Here is a 23461-nt window from a genome sequence, read left to right on the forward strand (position 1 = left end):
TTCCCCGCAAGACCTGGGCTCACCCCCAGAGTTGGGTTTCCCTGGTCTGAGAGTGGTTTGGCCATCCGATTTTTAAAGCCTCCCCAGGCGATTCTAATGTGCAGCCCTGTTGGAAGGTGGCTGCTTTACCCCTTTCTTGGAGGAAAACAAATGAGTCTCTGGGAAATCTAGTCGCTCTATGTGGCCATTCCTCCCCCTCCTCCCCAGAAACGCACCATTCCAAATCTGGCAGCTAATTCTTCATGGTCTTTGTTTCCTCAAAATTATTTTCAGGAAGTCCTGGTGAATATATGTTGGGGGCTAAATAAACCACAAAAAAAGACCTCTTGGGGGTATTCTGTTGATGTATTTCCTGAGCCGTCTTTTCATTCCCAATCCTCCCTTATGCTTCCTGGAGGAGGGCATGGCCTTTTGTTCTTCATTTCGCTCCAGCTGGGCACCAGGCTGGGTGTCGGAGGAGGTTTCCAGATGAAGAAAACTAGAGCCCTCCCCTCCAGGAGTTTTCAATCTTGCAAGGGAAGCATATCAGTGTAATTCTAGGTTTAATTTTCTGAAAGTCACTTCCGAGGAGTGCCAAGTATGAAGTAATTCAGAGGTGGCAGAGGCAGGGGAAGTGGCGCGGACAGGGCCCCTGCTGTCCGCAGCCTTGGTTTGAATGGCTGCCCCACCGCTATCCCCTGTCCTCTCTGCCTCCATGCCCGCCTTGGCACGGGGGACATGCTAGTCCTTTGATGGGAGGCCAGAGTCCGTTAGTGCCAGTGGACTGCACACAGCTGGCCCCACCCAGGGTACAGGCCGGTCAGTGTGAGCTGCAGCTTCTCTGCCTCCCCTAAGTTTTCCAGAGGCTTTACTGACATGAATGGTCCTAGTGGGTGACCGCACTTTAGCGAGTGTTCCTTGAACTCACAGGGTCAAGGATTTTCCTGAATTGGTAGCCCCTGAGGAGTCAGGGAGGTGTGTGAATGGGAAACTAAACACTTCTAGAAGAATATGTGTGGCCCATGGGAACTGAAATGGGATGCCATGGGACCCCCAGACTCTGGCTTGGATAAGCCAGGAAGAATGGGGGCCTTAATGAGGCCATAGAAATAGAAGGAGAGGAAGGCCTTTGGTGCAGGGTCTCCGGTAGGTATTACATATGGTGCGTGAGGGGGAGAGAGGGAGACTGAGCCTGTCTTGATGGTGACATTCACAGATGGATGACACAGGAGAGGCTAATTGTTAAAGGGGAAATGATGATGAATTGGGTTCTGGGCAAAGTTATAGCGCAGCCTTCATCGCAGGCAAAGCAGTGCCACATTCCTCATTATTATGCACATGCCGTGATTACACATTTGGGGATAATGTACAATCTCTCCCTAACTTCCCCTCGCTTAAGAGCTCGAATGAAGGAAGGTTCGCACCACTACTACCATCCCATCTGTCCTTTGTGGTGAACTTGTGCTTTCTTCTCTGAGTTTGTTTAGGTCTAAGTATAATACTTTGCATAGGAAATCGATAAATCTTCTATTATTGTTTGACCGATGGAGCAATTTCTTTATTACCAGACAGTTCTGCAAGCAATAAATACTTCTAATATCCTGAGTATATTTATTCCTAAATGGGAGTTAGAGTAATGAGGCATTTACTAATGCCAGGCTCAACATATAATTCAGAAACAGACAGCAGATGACTCGCACTGTTCCCACTCTCGATTTTAAGGTCATGGGAAAGCTGTCGTTTTTTTGTTGCGAGCTCGATACTTTGTGCACGACGTGTTGGGCCTTTTAGAAGATCGCTAACACTTAAACATGTTATCTTTGCCAGTGTAGCCTGGGCCAGGGGTTGGCATACTTTTTCTGTGAAGAGCCAGATAGTAAATATTTTAGGCTCTATGGGCCATACAGTCTCTGTCGCAACAACTCAGTTCTGCTGTCATAACAAGAAAACAGCCATAGACACTGTGTACACAAATGAGCTCTGCTATGTTCCAGTAAAAGTTTGTTTATGTAAGTGTGCCATAGGCTGGATTCGGCCCTCAGGCCGTAGCTTTCTGACTCCTTGGGTGACGGTATGTGGGCCGTGGTTTGATTGGCCAGTTCTCAGCTGTGTGACGTATCCTCTCTGAATTTCTAATATTTCTCAGCTATAAAATGGGATCAATAGAAAAACCAGCATTCTGAGGACTATTTTGATATTAAGTGAGATCACACAAGTAGTTTTGCATAATGACCAGCACATAGGAAGGGCACAGAAAACATTAGGTAAAGGCAAAAAACGACAACGTTCCTCTTTGTTCTGCATCATTTAATAATCCTGATATTTGATTGCAGTCATTTTAAGGTAAGGAGAGATTAGTGAGGCCAAATTTTTGAAAGACCTCATAGGATCAGAATGAGTACAGTGAACATATGTAAACTAGTTACCTGGTTTTTAACAGGCTAGAAAAAGTTGATGAGATCGTGGGAAGCTCCACGTAGCCAATAGTGTTTATTCACCAGACAGTTTTTCTTCTCAGAAATTATGTCATTCCCTTTCTGGAAGTGAGTTAGACTTCAACCTATTTTTTGCCATAGATAGGAGCTCCTTCACCCCCAAATAGCAGAAGTGTAAGGAGTAAAAGGTTTTTTTCTGGATATGAAACGTAACAAGCACTTATTGAGCGCCTGCTGTGTGCACATTATGTGATGTGTCACTACTGCAGAGGAAGTCTCATTAATCATGTGTGAGGAATGGCTCACCTGTCCAAATTTCAAATGACGGACTGGGAAACAGAAACATGGCAAAAATGAGACTTTTAATAACACTCTCAAGAGCAGGCATCCATTGTACAGGCACACGTGTGGGTCAGGGAACGTAGCCTATTTATTTAGTCCCTCTTCTGGTTCTTCATTGGCTGAGTACTATTTGGTCACCTGTTTCCTAATATGTTGCCTAGGTCTTGCTGTCTTCCATTGGGCCATTTAAAATGTTGGGCTAAGACCTTTCTAGGTATCTTCACCTCGCTTTGTTTAGGGGAATCTTCCTGGAAAATGTGTTATCAGCCACATGCACAGCTCTCATACCCTCTCCCCACGCCCCACTTCCCGCTCCCCACATCCCGTTTGGTCTGGGGAAATTCAGTAACTGCCTGGCCACATGGTATTTCTTTCCTATGAAGATGAATCAGAGCCATGTGTCTTACATCATGGAGCTGGCAGTGGAGTTGGATGAGAAATACACATCTATGTGAACCTGCCAGGCTCAATGCTAAGACAGTATGTAAATAAGTGAGTGCTCAGGTGCACAAGGGGGCCATGTAAAGGTGCTAAGGAGATTCAATGTGAGAAAAAACGTCATATCAGATAGTGTTAGCCAGTAGAAGCTTCATGAAGGAAAGTCTGGATGGGGGAATTGCGTGTGTAATTTATCTTGTTGGTCAGAAATAATTCTACCAGTTCCCCATGGGCATCGAGCTCCAAGTTTGGCAGGTAAAGTGTTTCCTCATTTTCAAAACAGGGCACCGAATCACCAAGGCAGGGATGTAAAGGGTGAAACTTTGTGGTAACCACCCACAAGACAGTAATGGCTCTAGGCATTTGGTTTTGCTTCACACTTCAAATAACCCAACAGTGAGGTTGACTTATTTATTCATGAAAGCATGCCCCATTCAACTGCTGCTTGTGCCTGGAATTCTTGCTGTGGGTGATCTGGTTGAGAACAGTGATGGGGAGACGGTGGTAAGGAGCAGTCCCCGCAGGAGGATGGTGGTTCCACAGATCAGGGATGTAGGGCTGTTGGGCTCATTGCCATATATCTGGAGTATTGAAACTGGTGTGCCATAGAGTTGGAGCTCAATAAATATTCTCTGAGTAAATGGGCAAAAGAAATATTTGAGGTATGCCTGTTGCCCTGAATTTGGTGTTAGGCATACAAGAAGAGTAGTCTAATGACAAAATGGACATAAAAGAAGTGAGAATAATTTAATAAATGGGGGCTGTGATAGGTGTTGAGGTAGGCATAGGTGAGAGAGCCAGAAGGCGTCAGAGATGGCATTGCATGAGCTTCGTCTTTAGGGATGGGTGGCTTATATCAGGTGTACCAGGGCAAGGAGGACAGGGAAGGGCGTGATCAGCAAGAGGAGTAGCAAAAGCCTGGTGGGCTTAAAGAACAAGGTGGATTTGGGGACTACTTACAAGCCTCCGTGATGACAGTGGAAGGCTCATGAGATGGGTAATTGGTACACATCCCCCAAATTTCTTCACAGGTGCTCTATTGATGTTCATCAGGGCAAACTGTGAAGAAAGAGTTGGTAGGAGGGACCTCATCCATGCAGTTGGCCAGGTCCCCTCTGGCAGATTGGGGAACTTGTGGCTTAGAACATGAACTTCCTCTCTGGGAGTCTGGGTGAGGCCTGGGCCTGGGCTGACCTGAGGGTTGGAAATTTAGTGGCTCAGCTCAGAGACCTCCTGTGAACAACTGTTTGCTGCTTCCTGTTAAACAAGGACAGTTCTTTCCATTCACATATTTTCTAAGGCCTTGTCCTCCATACTGTGAGAAACAAGGAAGTTCTTTGCCCCAGGGAGCTTGAAGTCTGCTGGAGGAGACCAAACTCATGGGAATGGGGCAGAACGTGGGAAGCACCTTCATAGAAGCTGCAGGAGCTTAGAGGAGAGAAGAGATTAGCTTTGGGTGCCCCCCCTCACACATTTATCTGTGGCCCTTAGATCTGGACAAACACCACTATTTTCTGCCTCATTCCAGCTGCAGCGTGGGTGTTCTCGATGGATGCTAAAAGGAAATGTCCACTGATAATGTTGAACATGGAACTGGCCCCTTAGACTTGCAGTCCAGTCTATGGAAGCAAGGCGAAAACACAGAGTAAGAGAAGATGGTAATGAAGGACAGATGTGTGAAATAATCAGTAACCCAACAAATGCGCCTAGCATCTTCTCCCACCCTTATCTCCCCAGATAACCAAAAGATGGCTTCATAAAACAGTTTCCCGCAATCTCCCATCACTTTAATTACTCTTGGGATTCCCATCTCCGGGGAACAAAGACACTTGTAGGAAGAGACAGTTGCTGCAGGGGTTGACATGAGTCTGTAGTTTTAAGGTCTGGTAATTAGATCAGCAGGGTGTTTTTTTTTTTTTTTAACTATGGAGCAATTTGTTAAAAATAATGTTAAAAAAATACACCAAAATCTGGTTACTTGCCATAATGGGAAGGAAGGTTTCAGAGGTCAGACATTGGGTCTTCCTACTTCTCATTTGAGAGTTTTATGAGCTAGAGAGCTTCTTCATTAAATCGCAATTTCAGCGTGGCAGGGCTCTATCCTGTGCTGCCATAGAATTTTTGAAATCCAGGTACACTTCAGAATGGGAGTGTGAAGTGGGCATGCTAAATGGACGTAGTGGAAGTGCTATTAGTTGCCTATCTGCTTTAGTAGTTTTGTTTTGTTTGTGTGTTCACTTATTTCTGGAAAAAACCATCAAGCCTGCACAGTTAGTATCCCATCTCACCGGCCCAGCCAAAGGAAGTTTTAGACCTTTTCATCTTTACTCATAATTCATGTGAATTCTTGGTGCCTGCTTGGGTGTTCAGTGAAAATAATTCATCAGCCATTTCTTTAAAAAAAAAAAAAGGTCTCAGTTTTCTGGCATTTTGACTTGACATAACCAGTTGGCGGTCTTTTCATTGTACTTCTGGTTCTTAAAATTGAGATAGATGATAGGCTTAACCTTGGAGTAAAAAAAAAAAGCCAATAAATTATCTGGGCACATCTAGCCCAACATACATTTTAAAAAGTATATACTTACACTGTTCAGAATTAGATGATGCCCATTTAAAACTTATGAAACCTTTATTTCTAGAATGAAGGAATGCATCTTTTTTCTTTTTAAAGAAATCAATTCACAGATGTACTTTTCTACTTAAAATTTTTGGACCACGGGTAACTGAAATACGGAAAGCGAAACCCTGGAGAAGGGGGTGCTGCTGGATAGCGCTGGTGGTGGGTAAGCTGGAGTACCTGGGGAGAGGCTCAAACTTGGAGAGAAGTTAGCGTGCCATTTCGGTGTCTTAGGCAGGAGATGAATGAGGCTCATGCCAGGTGGCAGAAAAGGGGAGACTGCTGAGACACATCAGAGGGCAGACTAGGCAGGTTGTGGGGGAGCCAGAAAGGTGCAGGGGAAAGAGGTCCGGCTGGGATAACTGGCTGGAGAGCGGTGTCATTACCAGGTTTAGAATCTGGTGGGGGAGAATATGTTTCTGAGCATGCCAGCGTTGCAGTTCCCAGGGAGTGTGTGTACGAACATGTTCATTAGCCAGCGGGAAATATGAAAGTGGAATTCAGGAGTGAGTTGGAATTTAGGAATGTAAGTTTGGAAGCCACAGAAACATGGAAAAAAAAACCAAACAAAACCAGCAAAACACCCAGCACCTGAGCTACAGAGAAAAGGAAGCAAAAGACACCAGAGTGAAATGTGTCATGAATGCGTGGCTCGTGTTTGTTTAGTTTGAGATAAGGGCCCACGCTCAGCTTGTAGCGTGCAAGAGACAGGGCGTTCTCTGCACAGGTTAAAGAGGTTACCGACTCTGTTCTCGTGAATTCATCCTATTTAACTTCTCATCCTGGAGAAGCAGAAAAATCCCAACAGAGCCATTATGTCAGCTTTTTAAAATTTTAACTTGGAAGAAGTCCAAATGTGAATATTTATGAATTTAAAGAAATGTTCAGTATGGATTCCAAGTGTGGTAAAGGAAAGCGTATTTCTGAGGAGGATACATTTTTTTAATGGACTGAGAAACTGTGCCTGTTAAGAGTTTGAGATTTTTGAGAGAGAGATGCGGGGAGGGAGAGAGGGAATTCGAACTGCATTTGTAGAAGTTGCATCTGAAGTTGTCACTCATTTGTCTTCTGTGGGAAATTTTGTTTCTGCTATACATTTTTTTTCTTTATTCCTCTAAATATTGTAGATTAGGAGGAAATGGTAAGCATTGCATCCCTGTTTAAAAAGTTTGAACTTCAAAAAAAGGGCAAATTTATTTTAAATTTTTCAGTTGTACCTGGGTAATGTGTGGTGGCTTTAGGACAGATCCTACTAGTGTTCCTTTGGAAAGCGCACTGACTTCCGATGGCCTGAGACCTGGGTCTGCCCTGCCCCCAGCCCTCCTGCTTGCAGCTGAGAGGACAGCAGCGCACCTTGCACAGGACGGGCTGAGGATTAAGTTCCACTCTGCATGAACAGCCAAGCACAGTTCTAACCTGCCCACGGCTGGTATTCAGAAAATGTCCATTTCCTTTTCATTCTCTCTTTGCCAAACAAATTCATGCTCTGATCCTGTTAAGACCCTCTTTATAACACTACTTTAATAGGATTCTTAGTATGTTATCAGACACTGTGTTTTCCAATGCATATGATGCCATTTATAATTTAGTTTTTTATTTAAAACTTTAAAGCCTTTATAAGCACCTTTTGCTGCTCACACCTGTGGGGGATGGTTTCTGTTTCTGCTTTTCTGGTGACAACTGAATCCCTGCTCTCCCAGTGACAAATGGAGCCCGTGCGTCCAAACAACACGATGACTGCCATGCTCTGGCCATTGGCCGAATTATTTCTCCGGTCTCTGCAGCCTGTGGCAAGGGTGGAGTCAGAGAGGCCACTGGTCCCTGTTTGGCTTATACTCATCCTGAGTGTCAGAGGCTGGAAGCGGAGACCTCATCAGGAAAGGACAAAGCGAGGATTCTGCCTAGTGCTACTTCCTTCTGCGACGCCGCAGGTCATCAGGAGCACGGTGACTTCAGATGCGCGCATGAGGCCAAGGCACTGTCGCATTAGTGTCTGTGTGATCTGCGTGCCATTTGCTTTTCTGTCATCCTCAGGGTGGCTGCTATTTCTGTGCCTAAAAACGTTGCCTCAAATAAATAGCCTACAGTCCAGGACTCTCCGAGATGTTACTGGCCATTATCACTTGTCTCCCGGAGACTTAGGGGTTCCCGAAATCTTGCCCTAAGCTAGCCGGGAGGGAGTGTTTGAAATGGCACATGTGCTTGTGATTCCGGTAACCAAGGAAACGTGTCCCTGATTCAAAGCTTCCTTTTAAGAAAAAAATGGTAGTACCTTTTTAGGATTGTTTCAGAATTACCCACCGCAAGATGGCAAAGGGGTTTGAAATTAAACTGGGTCACTTCCAGAAATGTATCAAACGTAAGCAGAACACACGCAGAAGCACCTCTTAAAAAAATACGCTGTTTAGAAGGGCAACCCAATACATAGAGTAGGGGATGTAAGTCTACCATCTGCATAATTGGAATCTTACGTCCACTATAGTGGGTGTTGAATAAATCTTAACTGGAGTAAGCTTTCCTCTGCTCTTACCTTATTAGTTGTATTATTGTTATCATTTTTAGTTTGCCTCCAATTCCCAGTTAATCTTTAGCTTCTCTCCATCTCTTTTAGAACAGTCAGTGATTAAAATTATATAGTGATGGTTCAACTCAACAGCTACCCAGCTTGCACGTTGGTTTTGCTAATGCATGCACCTCATGTGGAACCATAGGAACTGCAGTTGATTTAGAACATAATCATGTACAAACTTGTCTTTCAATAAATGGGAAATGAATTTTAGGAAGCGATCCTTGGAGGCAGGAGCCATGCCCTGAGTCAGAATACACACATTTTGGTAATGTTCTTTTTTCTTTCTTTTTAAATATATTTTTATTGTTGATAGTGTTACAGATATCTCCCATTTCCCCTCTTTGCCTCCCTCCTTCAAGACCCCCCCCCCAACTCTCCCAGGTCTTCACTACCTATTGCCTATGTCCATTAGCTATGCATATAAGCATGCAAGTTCTTTGGTTTAGCTCTTCTCGCCTCTCCAAACCCACATCGAGGTATGTCAGTCTGTTCCATGCCTCCATGCTTCGGGTCTTATTTTGTTGGTCAATTCATTTTGTTCAGATCATGCGATATTTGTCTTTCTCACATTGGCTTATTTCACTTAGCATAATATTTTCCAGGTCCATCCATGCTATCCCAAAGGGTAAGAGATCCCTCTTTTTACAGCTGCATAGGTAATGTTCTTGACACATAAAGACCTGAGTGTTGGCACAGATCGTGTAGTATTGCTACCAAAACACCATATTTACATTTCTCTATGGTACCAGTGAATTCTGAGCCCTGAACACTAGCAAAGAAGTGGTGAATTCCCAAACTTCAAATGGATTAAGACAGTCCCGAATGCAAGGGTCTCCACCTCCAACTGGACAGGCTTCAAATATTAGTCTGGTCTGGAGAACAGGGAGTGGGTACAAATACCTGGAATTACTTAACCTCCTAAGGACTCTTGACAGCCAGAGGGGTAGCAACTCCTGCCTTGGACTTTCTCGTTAGAAGCTCTAAACCAAAATTGTGCTGTATTTTTCTAAGTGATATATTTCATAATTTAAAGAGGTTGAAGTGGGAAGAAGCATACACAGAATTTCTTCTTGAGAGCAAATTTCACACCCGAAGCCTGGTTATTAATTAAATGATGTACCTTGGAATAACATTTGAATTTAGTTTAAAAGTGAAATTCACTCTCTTGGTGAAAGACTCTATGTAACTCTGAGGGGATTTTAAAGATACCGGGTTATTTAGAGAGTCACGAACATTAGCACAGACCCTTTTGTGAATAAAGCTGCACTGAACATGGGAGTGCCGATATGTCTTTGAGAAGCTGATTTCATTTCCTTTGGATACATACCCAGAAGTGGAACTGCCGAATCATGTGGTAGCTCTATTTTTAAATTTTTTGAGGAATCTCCCTACTGTTTTCCATAATGGCTGCAACAATTTACATGCCCATCCAGAGTGCACAAAGGGTTCCCTTTTCTTAAGGTTAACTTCAGCATGACCCCTGACATTTCCTTATGGTTCAGTGGTGCCCTAAAGATGACTAGCTGGTTGATGAGATATTGGTAGCTTTCAATTGGCCATGATGGCAGTATTTACCCCCACAGAAACTAGAAATACTACAAATTAGGACTCCTCCCCAAACTTGCAGCCAGTGTTAAACAATTACACCACTGCTTCTGATGCGCTATGTAAGATGCCAAGGCCTAGGTAGCTGAGCAACTCGATGAAGAATAAAATTAAAGCGGCAAAGTAAGTGAAATAATTCTGTTAAAAACAAACAAGGGTTGCCTTTAATTCCGTGGTCCTCAAAGCGCAGTCCCTGGAGCAGCCTCAGCAGCATCTGCTGGGCATTTGTCAGAAATGCAAATTCTCAGGCCCCTCTCTAGACCTAGGGAAGCAGAAATTTCGGGCTGAGGCCTGGAAGCCTGTGGTGGGAAGCCCTCCTGGTGATTCCGATGCACGCTGGCATTTGAGAACCACTGCTTTAGGACGATACAGGCTTGTTTCATTATGCTGAGTGAAATAAAGCAGAGGAGGACAGATACGGTATGACTTACATACAGAATCTAGAAACCCATGGAAACCGAAAATAAAGCCATGGTTGCCAGGGGCTGGGGGGTAGGGGAAGTGAGGAGATGCAGGTCCAAGGGGACAAGCTTTCAGGTACAAGATGGGGAATCTAATGTAGAATGTGTAGTTAATAATACTGTGTTGTATACTTAACATTTGTTAAGAGAGATCTTCAGTGTTCTCATCACCACCACCATAAAAGAAAAGGGTAACTCTGAAGAAATGAAGGAAGGAAGGGCGGGAGGGAATTTAACCTTATGTGAGGTAGACTCTTACCGTCTCTTTGAGGGTCAGGTGTGGAAGGGGATAACAAATAACCTCCTGTTTACTCCTGAGGTGTGGGTGCAGATCAAGGGTGAGTAGACACTATCTTTGAAAATTCAAAGACTTGTTGCCCCCAGGAGAGTTTTATTGGCCCTAAAGCCTTTTAATTTTGAATGCATTGCTGACTTTGAGATTTTTTTCCACATGAAAAGAAATCTAAATTTTTATATTTTATTGAGCAATTCCGGGCCCCGATTCTTACTGGGCAACAATTAGATAGAGTTGAGTAGTAGTTTCCACCCCATTGAGCCTGGCAGACTGTCTCCAGTTCATTATCCTGCCAGGCTCTGCTATACTCACTGGCGCTGCTGTTGTCCCCTCTGCATCATTTGAGGGTGCAAATCCCCGAGAATAGGCTTCCCTTTTCCTGAGTGCAAATTCAGAGGGAGGGGGAGCAGAAGCATGGATCACCTTGCGGGAAAGTGGGTCAGGCGTCCCTTTTGATCCTTCTTCGGTGTTTTCATCCCCTTTCCCACACCCCGCCCTTTACTTTAGGAGGGGGAGAGGAGGAAAGAGGCATTGCACTTTCTAGAAACAGAAGCCAAGACCCAGAGAACCCTCTAATTTCCCTTTCTAAACCATAGACCTGGAATCTAGATGAGGATATTCCTAATAAGAGAACACACGCTCCTAGGTGCTTTAATTATTGTTTATATGGCACAGACCCTCTTCTTCCTGGAATCCTGTTATTTATTTGTCACTCAGTATTGTTTTTTCACCCCATTTTCTCTCAACGTCTTGAGTTTGTCCAGCCCACGTTGGCTTTTATAGCCTTAACTTTCGTTAGAATGGGAAAACACAGGAAAGAAGAAAACCCGTCTCACAAAACCTTTTACCTGCCTCAACCACTCTGCGGTTATTTTATTTGAGGGCGGTGGAATGAAGGAGATGTTCGAAGAGTCTCAAAGAGAAAGGCCCGCATTTAAATCTGATCATTATCAGATTGAGAGCTAAATACTTTGGCAACTGTCATGAGGAACTATTCCTGGGAATTTTCTGGATAAATATCATCCTTGGACAGTGTGCAGACAGCGGGCCACCCACATTGTATGGGGCATGGAGCTGTTTGGTGAAGTTTAAATGTTGAGTGTCAAGCGTTTGGTTGAATTTGTAATTTAACCTGGGGGAGAGCAAACACATACTTGTGGGAAAATATTTGTGCTTGGAATCAATAAGGAATGTGCAAGTAAGTTGCCTCCACTCGGAGCTCTAGTATGCAGCTGAAGTTAGTACTGGGTGACATGTGTTGACAGCAAGTAAAGAAGAACGGAGATGTTGACTCTTGGCTTGGGCACACTGGCTCTCCAAAGAACACCGCTCCTGGCTGTGTGGCTTGTCATGTTCAAATCAAGTTTATCCACAGATGAAACATCAGTGAGGTTTACTGCATTTACTTTGTGCTGCTACATGTTACAACACAGGAGTTTAGCGTGGCATGACCCTCACTTGTAAGACGGGGAAACCGACTCTTGGAGAAGTCAGTGACTCTGCGGTGGTCTCACACCCTTGTCAAGCCTAGTTCCATGCTCTACCTGAGTCCACACTTTGAACTGAGTATTGCCTGTACATGTCATGACTCCTAGGATTCCTTGCAAGTTTTGTTTTTTATAGTCATAAATGTTGATTCTCCCAATGCGTCTTTATAATTGTTTCTTATTTTAAACTCTTACTGGTTACATGTGGATCTTTGTACATTGCTTAGCACCTATTGTCTATCCAACTAGCTATGAACATATTTTGATTTTTAATGTGTGCATCTTTCTTTATAACACATTGCTTTATGCCTTATGTTTCTTTTTATTTTCTTCTTTTCCTTTACTTTTTATAGTCGATTCATCTATCAACCAACCACCTATACAGGGAAATATGTATTTTAATCTCCTTTATTTCATTTAGGAAAATTGGAAAACACCAGGTTTTCCGACACCCACCTAAACAAAGTAGGCAGATGCCTATATTCAGGGAAAAGCACAGCATCTGGTGAATGGAGCATGTTAGCATTTCCATTGAGAATTCTCTCAGGCATCGAATTTCTAGAGCTATCTGGTATTTCCCCCAGTTAACTCACAAGTGTGCTTTTACGTAGAATTTATTTTTCCTTGAGGCCAGATGCGTCCTTGCCCTTTCTCTGACATGGCTCTGGGCAGCCAGTGGTGTGCTGGTAGCTCTCGAAAGAGCGTGGCTGCTTCAGAGGCCCACGCATCAGGGCCTCCACCATCTGTCCAGTGTTGTAGGCGTCATTGCTTTCAATGTTGTCTTCCCCACGAGGGCCTTGGAGGGTTGGAGCCCCACTTTTCCCTCTTATTCTTCTGATCCAGCTGCATAATTGGTTGTAAAACTTTCACTTGTAGGTGAAAACTCATTTTGGTAACCATTAATTCCCACTGTAATTCATTTAGAAACTGCAACATTTCCATTAACGGAAAAGTAGACTCAAGCATTAAACAGCCTGGCTAATATGTGTTGATAAATGCATATTGTTGATAACTGTAAACTCTAAGATTGAACTAATAAGAGCTACTAATTCCCAAGACCATCAGGAAGGGAACGGGGAGTGGGTTCAAATTCAGCCCTTTCCATTTTGTCATTTTACCTACATTTAAATGAATGGGGACTCATCAGAGTGCTGATAGATTCTGTGAAGTTTGGGGGAGGAGGCTAAGTAAAGGTGATTGGAGATGGAAAACTTCATGCTGCTATGGGTACATGGGATGTTAGATCATTGCTAAGAGCTCAGCGTGCAATGGCAAGTGTTTCTCAGATGGGTGTAGCAGCTCAAAGCTTGTGTGGTCTACAAGGAATCTGCTTGCCATTTAGATCCACATTTCATGGAAGCTGATACTCAGCAAGCTGTTACAGACAGAGAGGGATGCCAATGATCAGACAACTTGGACTTCAGTCTGGCTCTCACCCTTAGCTGAAGGCCCCTGGGCCAGGTCCGTTCAACTCACTGAACCTTAGTTTCTTCCACATTTGTAGAATGTAGCTAATGCTGCATAATGTAGATAGGAGAAACTGCTTTTTCTTTTTCTTTCTTTTTCTTTTTTTTTTTTTAGAGAGGAAGGGAGAGGAATGGAGAAATAGAATAAAAAGGGAGGATTAATCGGTTGCCTCCTCCATGCCCCCCACTGGAGATCAAGCCTACAACCCAGACATGTGCTCTGACCGGGAATTGAATCTGTGACCTCTTGGTTTATAGGTCGAGGCTCAACCACTGACCCACACAGGCTGGGCAGGAAAAACTACTTTGTAAACTCAAAAACACTCTTTAAAGATGAGGTGAAACCTGCCCTTTCTTAATTTCCCGATGAGACCAATGGACCCAAGGATGGGTCACTGCAAAACAGTTGTTCCTACTTGAGGTTCCTGTCTGGGGGTGGAAGAGCCCTTTTGGGTGAACTAGATTTCTGTGGCTGTGTGTTGGGTCATTGCTTTGGGCAATCTGGTGCCTGAGATCTTGCTTTCTCTGTTTCAAATGAACCTTCTTGTTGGAAAAGGCACTGTCTGGAATGTGGGACTAATTGCCTGTCAGAGGGGTTAGACGTGGCCCAAACGTCAGGTGAATCAGCCGATGACTGTTGCCTCTGGTAGCTAACACCATCCCCTCCCCCCTCTGCCCTCCCCGCAAAGATAGAAGACCCCAGAAACAATTAGGTGACTGTAACCGCAGCGTGACGGAGCTGGAAGTCGAATGAAAATCTTCTTACTACTACTGTTTTTCAGGGGACTTTTCTCTCACGAGTGGTTTCCCATGGACCAGACTCCTCTGGATGAGGGTGACATAGATATTACCTGAAGGAGCGATCTCTTTTACCCTTTTGAAATTTTGGCAGTTTATATTAAAAACCTAGAACTAGGAGACAGGTTGGCTGTGTTTAATTGAATTAAAATAAATAAAAGTAGGGCAGTTGGAAGAGAAAGGAGTCTAGGGATTACCCTTTTTCATGGGTATCAGGACTGAGTCACAGACTCGGAGTAAATGAAAAGTAATGACCCAAGCCTTTCACTTGGGGATTCGGATGAAATAAACACTGTGGCTCCACCATCTTCCCTCCCAGTCCTCACCTCAACTGAATCCGAGGCTGTTGGAGAGAGGGGCGTGGGCATTACCGGTGAGCTGGGGGCTGAAATTCTCCTGGTAGAGCCCACCTGGACCCCAGGAAGATCGTGGTCGACTTTGACCCCCGTGTCCCTTGCATTTTCATTATGGTGACAGTGGCGGGCGATGTCTCTGATCGTCACCTCTGCCCAGCGGCCGCCTCTTTAACTGAAGAGACGATGCTGACACGAGAGTGGCATCCTTTCCCGTCCAGAGCGTGGCACCCCTTTTCTGCTGGAGCTTTTGTTTTGCATGTTTGCTGTTGTCTGCAAAGCCTCTTCCAGCTAAAGATTGACACGCCTGGATGATTTATGGCAGTGATTGTCAGGGACTTTTGAAGCCCATCCAGTTTCAGGATTCGGGTTCTCATTGCTTGTCACTTATGGCTCATATGATGAATTCCCGCTACCAGCTGACATGTTTCATAATTGTCAACACTTTGAAGTGGTATTTTTTTTTTTTTTTTAAAAAGGGAGGAAAAAAATAACGTTCCTTTAACTGCATTTTTTTCCCCTCTCTGCCCCAAACTGCTTTGCCGGAGGTTCGCAGCCCCATCAATTAGCCGCTCAGCATCATGCTGACCTTGCAAACCGCCTCTTCACTCTCCTTTTACAGTCTTGTGCCTGCATTTGCTGGGTCTTGTATTTTGCTTGTTTGGGCCTTTTCTAGCCCAGATGGTCAAAGCTGTTGAAAGTAGCACTTTGGAGAAAGTTTCTAAACTTTCCCTTCAGCCGTCTTTCAAGGTACATCTGAGCAGGGCTTGCAGAGATAGTATCTGGCTCTTGCCAGTTATCTTAAACCTGGTGTAGTTGTTTTGTTTTTGTTTTTATCCTGCAAGCCAGAATTCTTTGGCTGGAATGCTGGCTGCTTCCACTCCTGCACTTTGGAGTTCTCCTTATGGGTCAGCCAGCAAAAATCAGGCTGGAATGGAGCTGGTTCTTTAATATGTATCTTGTTTTGTTTTGTTTTTCCCACCATAATTCTGTGCATCTTTCTAATTTAGTGACCCTCCTCCCCTTTTTCTTTATAGCTACTGATTCCTTTTCCTTCCCACTCTGTTCCAAGAGTACACTGACCGTGAAGTCTCTCTTCTACTTCTAGCTTGTAGTTTCTTGGTTTCCTTCCCAGAAGCAACCACTAACATCAGTTTCTTCTAGAGCTACCCCGTGCTGATGTAAGGATTCACTCACACACATACATAGAAACACACATAGGTACAACATCCAAGGTACGGTTTGAACTCATGAATCTGGACTTCTGACTCCACTGTTGAGAACACATCAATATCTAACAGCTCCCTCCTGCTATTTGGATGAAAGACAATCTTATGAGGCCCTACATTGTTGATATGCCTCGTGTGATCTGGTTCGCCCTGCCCCTCCAGCGACCTTTATCACCACTCTCCCGTTTCTCAGGTCTCCACACCTGCCCCGTTCTACTGTGAGTTCCTCAAACAGAAGCCTCCCCTGGTTCCTCCACATAGACCAGCTACCTGCTGTGTGCTGCATGGTTTCCTGGACTGCTCATGTATAGCAGTTATCACAGTTTACAAATGCTTTATTTTTGTGATTATTTAGATAGCATCTTTCCCCTTCCACTAAACTACAAGTTCCATGAAGACAGAAGCTTCTCTTTTTTCCCTTCCCTTCCCATTCCTTTTCTTTTCTTTTCTCTCAAGCCCTTTCATCCCTAAGGCCTGTGCATTGCCTGGCAGATAGTAGGGTCTCCATAGATAATAGCTGAATGAATAGACAAATGAAGGAATAAAAAAACAAATGATGGCTGGCTGGATGAATGCATGATGTAGATGCGTCCTTTGCGTAGGGAGGAAATATCTTTTGGAAAACAGTTGAGCTTTGGTGCCTAAACCTATTTTCTATGTGTAGACTCTGGGCATTTTCTTTTCGTTGTTTGTAACCAATTCCTAAGCAGCCAGCCATCCTAGAAAGGTTGATCATAAAACACTATCAAGAAGATCCCTGGCATTATACAGGGTATTAGCTTACAGCACTCACATGTTCTCACCTTCCTTGATCTACTTTGCTTCTGTGGTTTATATCTTGAAACATAAATACCCCCCCATTCTTATTTTGAAAATTTTCCCATTGTCATCTCTCAATGAGGCATCCAGAAAATAATAAGGGGTAGATGGGAGATAAGAGGAAGGGGAAGGCGAGATCTGTGTCCGAAGACATCTCTGTTCCCAGCAGCTGGCACAGGTTAAGTGCTTAATCTGTGGTGTGACCGTGAACAAATATGCAGGAAGACTGGAAGAAATGGCACAGCTAATTCTGGAGCTGACATTATCACTAATGAGCGGCTCTGATTCTTTGCTCAATTTTTGCTCCTAATAAGCTGCTAGAGATGTGCTGCAGCCACGTTTTCTCCCAAGTTTTTCATCACTGTTTCTCTCTCTCTCTCTCTCTCTCTCTCTCTCTTTCTCTCGCTCTCTCTCTCTCTCTCTCTCTCTCTCTCTCTCTAACTCTTCAGTTTTAAAAGGAAAAAGAAATTGGGAGTTTGGGATGGGGCAGGATACTGAGCTTTTAAAAACAGCTCTGCGTCTGGACCTGGTTCGTGTTCACTCCTGAAGGCTGGAGATTTGGGTGATGATTGCCATATTTTCCTGGTAGCCTGGGAGTGAGTGGGTATGTAGTTCCATCAGTTCACTTCTTGCATCCAAAATGGCCAGAGGAGTTGAGCTATTCCGATTTTGAAGGCCCCCTCCCCTGCCTAATCTCCCTCCCCCAAATGAGCTTTCTGCTAAGCCAGAGCCAGGGAATAATTAGCTCATTGTTTGTATACTAATTATGTTACTGGATTTGAAGTGCTTGAAAATAGTTTAATCTCTCTTAAGTAAATAATTTCTCCGTGTTTATCTTATCCTCCTCAAACTTCCTTTTGCCTTAGCTAATATGAAAGTCAACTTTACCCTAATTCATCCTAAGCAAAGCAGTATTTTGCTTTTTTTTAATGAAACCTTTTGAATACTTACAAAACAATCAGTTATTTTCCAGGATGTAATGGGACCTTTGCCTGTAATATTTTGTGGTGGATGACTTGGTTTATGTCACCAGTAAGAGGGGATGGACTTAATTCTCCAACACCTGTTCCTCTTTTCCTACCCTTCGTTTATTTGGCTTTGGACTTTTGATAAAGTTTTCAATTAGCAAGTATGTGTCTGGGTGCCAAACCTTATGCTTGTATAGTTCAGGTTCAGTGTATTTTTTCTCCTCCTTGATTTCCCAGGCTTTTACCCCCATATATGATAGGACATACTTTCTTTTTGTCATGAAAAGTAATTGGCTGTTTCTTTTAATCTGCCCAGTCGAATTCCAGAAAGTAATAAGCCTTTGATGTTATTAAAATAATGAACAATGATTACAGACATTGTTGGATTAACTTTGGGAGTTCATGGCTAATGCTAAGGGAAATTAGTAATTTATTCTTTTTTATATATCACCCCCTTCTTCCTTTTTGTTTACCCCCTTATATATTAATGTATCTCCACTTCACAGATACCAAGCAAGTAATTGCTCTTAGCTAACCATCATAACCAATATGAAAGCTGTGGCTGAGGTTTCATCGATGGTCAGTTTACTTGGGATTTCATGGAATTTTGTGAGTTGGGAGGCTTACTGAAATTGTTAAAGAGGACAAGGGTCTCGAGGTCTGGGCCATTCTTATTAAATGCTCTTCTTGCCAAATGTTAAGATGTAGCGCAATATTTTGCAGAGCAGCTGTAAATAGGGTGAGTTTGACAGCCACCTAACCTGGTAAGTGTAGCCCACTACCAAGAAGAAAACATGTACTTGACCAAATAGGGTAGTTGTACCTCCCTCCAGGGAAGCAAGCTCTGGATATGAGCCCCCTGTCTCCTTTACTCACTACAAGTAAACAAAATATCTTGCCACAGCCAGGAGTAGAGCACCCTAAGTGGTGAACGAAATTTTTGGTTTTGGGCCACGTCTCTATTTTATTTCAGGTGGAGAACCCTTATGAATGACCCGAATCTCTCTCTACATTCACTAAAATAGGTTGATCAGGGCAACTCAAATGATCAAGGGGATAGTGTGGATTCTGGAGAAAGTAAAGAGCAAAAAGATTAGGACTGGAGAGTTGTAGGATGAAGGGAGATGTGTAGATGGTCCCCAAATTCCATGGGGCTGGAACAAAAGGGCACCTCCTTAAGCGACAAGGAGGTAGTTTAATTCGAATAAAGGGGAATGGAATGTCTGCCCCGAGGGTTACTAGCATACACAGCTCATTATCCCAAGCACCTGTGCAGTCTGAAGTGCCAGGGCTGAGTATTCTAGAATGACTTAGGCAAAGCCCAATGCTGGCTTCTCAATTTCCAGCAACATCCAGACCACACCCCTATCTCTGAGTGCAGCGTCACATAGGTAGACAATTCTGTTTACAGGACATGTTTTGATGCCAATGTCAGATGTAAAGTCTGATGGAAACTAGACTCTGGTCTGACCCAGGGTGACAAGTTTTATGTTCTTAGAATTGGCCGCCTTCCAGCAGTTTCCATTCTGCAGTGCTTGTGGCTCAGTACCTGAACTTCTGCTTAGAAGTTTTATTTGAGTCGTAAATTTTTAATGTCAAAACCTTCCTGACAATTATATTAGCTAAATGTTTAATCCAATAGAGAGATTAAATGCATATATCTTATAACTTAGCTACCAAATGAGTTGACCCTGTGAGTATTTCCAGGTTCAGACTTTGGGGAGAGACATGTAAAGATCTCATATTTTACCGGGCCTAACAAAATCTTTGTAATGCATTATCAGCTTCCTGCTGCATGAAAAATATGTTTATAGAAGCAACCCAACGTGTATAGTTAGACAGTTCTTACCAATTAAACCTTCCTTCTTTCAAAAAAATTTTTAATAAAAGTTCAAACTTGAACTTTTATTAAAATACATGATTTATAGAGAAATTTTAATGTGTAAGCTTTCCACTGAGTCTAACTGAAATTAGAAAGCTTTGAAATGAACTCATAAATATGGTTCCAATGTACAAAATATACTGGAAACTGAATAATGTATAGCAGTTTATTATGGAAAAGTTAAGTTACACCAAAGGATGTAGATTTGGTTTAACTCTGTGTTCCCCACAGGGCTCAGTACTAACTTTGTATGATGCTGAGCAATTTGTACTTTTTCCATCTGTCATTTTATTTGATCTGTGTGTAACCACCCCATGAAGTCCAAAGAAGGGTAGGTATTCTCACCCTGGCTTTATGGACAAGGGAGCCATGGCTGAGAGAGGCTGCCTTGTTGGAAGGTCACCGAGATAGCTAAGTGAGGGCTGAAGATCACACAGACTCTATGAGCCACAAAGTCCAGGCCTCCTTCCCCTCAGCCCTGCTAACCCATAACATAATACCATTCGATTAGGCATAGCCCTAAAATAACCTCACACAGTGCTAATGCTGAAAGGCACATGCTGTGTTTTAATCAAAGAAGACTGTGACAGCAAGGATTAGCTGTCTAATGCTGGATGGGTGAATCTTTGAGAAGCCTCCATATTTGCACCTTTGTTCAGATGATACACTAAGCGCTGTTTTATGGAGGGTCATCGTAGCATCTGTAGTGTGTTTTATTTTTATTTTTTAAAAAAATATATTTTATTGATTTTTTACAGAGAGAAGGAGAGAGATAGAGAGTTAGAAACATCGATGAGAGAGAAACATCGATCAGCTGCCTCCTGCACATTCCCTACTGGAGATGTGCCCGCAACCAAGATACATGCCCTTGACCGGAATCGAACCTGGGACCTTTCAGTCCGCAGGCCGACGCTCTATCCACTGAGCCAAACCGATTACGGCTGTAGTGTGTTTTAGATAACACAAAATTGTTCTGATTTTACTGGATTCTTTCAAAACCACCTCTACCTTGGACACACAGCTCAACAGCTAGGTCTGGATCGAAATGTAGCACCAAAGTTAAAAGCAAAGATCTGTAGGAAAGACCATGAACCGCCTTGTTCTGACTCTAGCAAGGGGGGAGATTTGTGGATAGAATCTCTAATGGTGTCAGAGTGAACTCTAGTTGCCTTAGAGTGAACTGTTAACATTTTATGTGGCTGTAGGAACTGAGATCAGATGGGTGGATTGCATATGTCAATCATTTCCAAATGAAATTTTATTCAAATTCTCTCCAGGCAAGCATTTTTATAAGGATTGCTAATAAAGCCCAAAATACAGGGTGTCCCCCCAAAATGTATACACACTTTAATAGCCGACAGCTCAGTTTTGAAAATGAAAGGCATTTTAATAAACACTACCTTTATAATCATTCAAAGTGTGTGTAGACATGTTTTGGGACACTGTATATATGTGTGCATACAATAAGTTATTTCTGAAGCTGTTGGAAGAGCATTAAAATGACAAATAAAGGTGGAAGAAAAGTAGAGACTGTAACTAAATCCCCCAAATTGATAACCGGGGCTGACTGACTATATGGCTGGGCTAGCTTTTCCATATTGGATGAGTGGGAGTCTGAAACACGAGACAATAAATGAAGCATCCCTCATGCAATGTATGTATTGCTTTTGGTTATTTAACCACTGTGTATTGGAAAGCAGTCTTCAGGAACCTGTGTGCCTGGGTTCAAATCCTGTCTCTGCCACTTCCCACTGGACAGGTGTTTCACCTTTGCAACCATAACAATATTTGATACATATCCAGCGTTTAAAAATTGTGCCTGACACCCAATAATCTTTATTTTGTTCAGATCACCATGTTAGAGTGGTTGGGAATGGGGGCAAAGAAGGATGAAGACTGGTAACTTTAAGGCCTGGAGAAAGCCATGCCTGTGAACATAAAAGGATGCCTTTTCTGGGTCCCGATGACGTGGATGAATAGTCATGGGAAACGAATCTTTCCTGCAGTAGAACCTCAACCCACCATTTACCTGTGGTTCAGCTAACAATTTAATGCTGGGTTACTCATATCAATCATTATTCCTGTTCCAACAAGCATGTCTCTGATTCACTTTTTCTTTCTTAATTTCTCCCTCTCTTGCTCTATTCACACGCATACCCACACACGTCCATGCACATACACACACAAGCACTCACACACATGCACATACATGTATGCATACATGTACACACTCACTTTTTTTTAGTATAACAGTTCAGAGGACTCAGAGTTACATGTGCACAAGACTTTGGTCTCCCCCTGTATAAACGTTTGAATTTATTTCTCCCATTTCCACCTCCTTTGTTTTTGGCACTGCCCCACCTTACTATTTCCTAAGTGAAAGGGGAAGGAGTCATTTAAAGTTAAGGAAATAAAAGGTTTCAGAAATGAAGAACTGTGGATTTCTAAAGCCACTCACATGGCACTGAGTCATTTTGTGTCTATTTCTTTAAGTTTCTTTTCCTCCCCCTCTCTGCCTCTAGAGCTACCAAAAGCACATTGATCACTTTTTACAGCTTTGCCGTGATGGGTGCAGTAGTTGCTTTTTTATTGAACTGTAGATTGCAGCATTATAAAGCACACTCATTCGGAGGAGTAATGAAGGCCATTTTTAATTGCACCTGGGAAGCAGGGCGCTATTATTAAATTATACCTGCATCTGTATTGGAAGGAAGAGAGAGAAAACCAGATCATCTTTCTCTCTGGGATTTGAGGTTTCCCAGAGCTGAAGTGAATTCAGGGCTACATGACAATATTTGGAACTTGAGCCTTTTAGGGATTGTGAGTCAGAATTTCCTTAGTCCTGTGATTAACCTCACGTACCCACAACTATTGCAACTCAGACAACCAAGGGGTTAGACACCTGAGGTTCTTCACCCGTGGGTGACTGTGTACATGCTCATACAAATAGGGCACATGAGCACACAGGCTTTTTCGTTAAAAATCTGTGCGTATATACTGAATTAGTTTGCTAAAGCTGCCTGGCAAAGCCCATAGGCTTGAAAGCTTAAACAACACAAACCTCCCAATTCTGGAGGCTAGGAGTCCAAGATTGAGGTGTCAGCAGGACTGCTTCCTTCTGTGGCTGTTTGAAAGAATCGGTTCCATGCCTCTCCCCCAGCTTCTGGCAGTTTGCTGGGGATCTTTGTGGTCCTTGGCTTGGAAGCATCACCCCGATCTCTGCCTTCATCTTCATTTGGCGTTCTCCCTCTGTGCTATGTGTGTGTATCCAAATTTCCCCTTACAAGGACACCAGTCATTTTGCATTAGAGGTCCACCCTACTCCAGGATGACCTCATGCTGACCTAACTGATCATATCTATAGCAGCCTTGTTTCCAATAAGATCACATTCTGAGATACTGGAACTGGAGCTCCAGCATATGAATTTTTGGGGGGTAGAGGCCACAATTCAACCCAAAACTTACACCTGTAGATTTGTCTTTATTGGTATATGTATACAGGGTGGAGCAAAAGTATAATAAACAAGAATTACCTGTGTTTCTCGTACTTACAACTCTAAGTCTACTTTTGCTCCACCCTGTATATCACAGTGTTCTTCCATAGGTTGTTGAGATTTCTAAGAAGTATGAGAATGAGTTGCAAGAAAAAAAAATTCCTTGGTGCAATGAACAGTACTCATTTTCTTCTTGACATTGCAGGGAAGGGTTCTGGAAAGTG

The 23461-nt window shown here is 43.3% G+C and overlaps 1 protein-coding gene and 1 long non-coding RNA gene across 2 annotated transcripts in view; both read left to right on the plus strand.

Annotated features, from left to right (window-relative positions):
- The window catches only part of LOC107184001, a 24734-nt gene extending 5747 nt beyond the window's left edge, over nt 1-18987 (plus strand). Inside the window, exons 2-3 of the long non-coding RNA XR_001514821.1 lie at nt 5410-5413; nt 18770-18987. This is a non-coding gene — a long non-coding RNA (uncharacterized LOC107184001). The remainder of the gene's footprint in view (nt 1-5409; nt 5414-18769) is intronic.
- The window catches only part of EXT1 (exostosin glycosyltransferase 1), a 283532-nt gene that overhangs the window by 80632 nt on the left and 179439 nt on the right, over nt 1-23461 (plus strand). The gene's annotated exons all lie outside the window — the stretch shown is intronic.

This window comes from Myotis davidii, unplaced genomic scaffold (genome assembly GCF_000327345.1).
Source record: "Myotis davidii unplaced genomic scaffold, ASM32734v1 scaffold1, whole genome shotgun sequence".
Lineage (NCBI taxonomy): Eukaryota > Metazoa > Chordata > Mammalia > Chiroptera > Vespertilionidae > Myotis > Myotis davidii.